This window comes from Egretta garzetta, unplaced genomic scaffold (genome assembly GCF_000687185.1).
Source record: "Egretta garzetta isolate BGI_Z169 unplaced genomic scaffold, ASM68718v1 scaffold94, whole genome shotgun sequence".
NCBI lineage: Eukaryota > Metazoa > Chordata > Aves > Pelecaniformes > Ardeidae > Egretta > Egretta garzetta.
In genome coordinates this window covers 682,658-684,339 of record NW_009259683.1, presented here as the reverse complement: position 1 = coordinate 684,339, position 1,682 = coordinate 682,658, and positions in this window count along the sequence as shown.

The following is a 1,682-nucleotide window of genomic DNA, read 5'->3' as shown; positions in this document are numbered from 1 at the left end:
AGAAGTGCTTGGCTCTTGCAACCCACGTGTGTGTGGGGAGGCACCTCAGGGAAGGAACCAGAGAGGATGTAGTATGGGAGCATAGGGAGCAGTCCAAGGTCATTAAAGGGGTTGATCTGAGATATGAGGCAGAAGCAAAATAAAGATGGGTGGGGGGTGGCTCTGTAGTGCCAGAGGCAAGAGCAGGCTGAAAGTGCTATAATGAACCCCGAGAGTCTCAAAAGCAGATGGTAGAAGATACTGGAGGCTCTGGGAGGGACAAAGTCCTGTCCTGGCGGTAAATAGGAGAGACTGAGATTGGGAGCAATAGTATGACGGCCTCTCCCTATGGTGTCCTACGAAGCTGCGTACGCACGTTGCCTTTCCCATTTGTCCCGCCAGGCAGGAGCAGCAGCATTTGTCCTTGCCCACAAAGGAAGTGGAAGAGCAGTCCTTGCCTTTATTGGCCACTCTCAGGAATGGAGTCCATGGACCCGAAAAACCTGGAGCCTCCCTTGAGCACCGCAGGTTGCCTGCAGGCCAAGTGGACCTTTGGTCTGAGTGCCAGTGTCTGCATACTCACCTTCGAGTGCATCTCTTCCACCGCCGCCTGCAAACTGAAGTCTCCTGCCTCATCCAACAGCAAGAGCTGCAGTTCTGTAGTTTTTTTAGCAGTCTCAGTAAACATCTAGGGGTGGTAACCCACTGGTTAGTAAATATTACACAAGCATTGTGTCTAATCCTTAATGCTTTGCCAGAATCCAAAAATAATAATAATAAAAAAAATAAAATCCCGGAGACAGAGAATGTATGGGCAGGGAGTACTTGCTCTGCTGTTGTTCCTGTGTTTAGCTTGGTTTCCTAAGAGAATTTGATTTATACGCTATCTTCTCCTTTGAGCCTGTTGGCCGATGTCAGCCGTTGAGAGGTTTGACATGGCAGGATGAGCTAATCTCAAATACATCAAATTCATGCTGGGCCCACAAAGACCAGCAGCCAGGCAAAGGAGTGAGACAGTGACCCAGCCGGGTGCCCTGCACATGGGAAGGGAGGGTGGGGACATCGTGCCCCGTACCTGGCCATGCCCAGCCGAGCAGGCAGGGACTGTGCAGGAGAGCCAGAGGGCAACGCGGCAGGGCTTAGGAAACATGGTTTGGAGTTGGCATGAGGAGGAGAACCGGGAGTATGAGGGGGACAAGAAGCTCTTCCCGTAGGAAATGGGGGATGGAGGGCCTGGAGATGGTGGTGGGTGCTGCGTGTGGACCAAGAGGAAAGCTGGATGCCTCCCAGCCGCTTGGCCACGGACAGAAAAATGGGAAAGCTCACCCGCTTACCTTATTCGAGAAGGGAGGAAGCTCGCCCAAACTGACCTGTTTACCTCATTTGAGAAGAGAGGAAACTCACCCAAATTAGTAGGCGGGAAACTACATTTAGCTGCAGTGAGGCTCTGCTTGCTAACCTCATTTAACCCCACTGCCTCCTTCCCAGTCCAGAGGTCAAAATACACCACGAAGCGATGCATCTCCCCCTGCCCCCTCGACGGGGCCCGAGGAAGGGCAGAGCTGCATTTTGGGCTCTGCATTTACTTAATGGAGACCCCTCTCCCCCCCGCCCCCCGTTATGGGGGGTTTTCTTCGTGGCTTCCCTTCTGGGAGCGGGAGATGGGGGAGGGTGCGGGCCCCCCCGGCCGGGACATCCCCGCT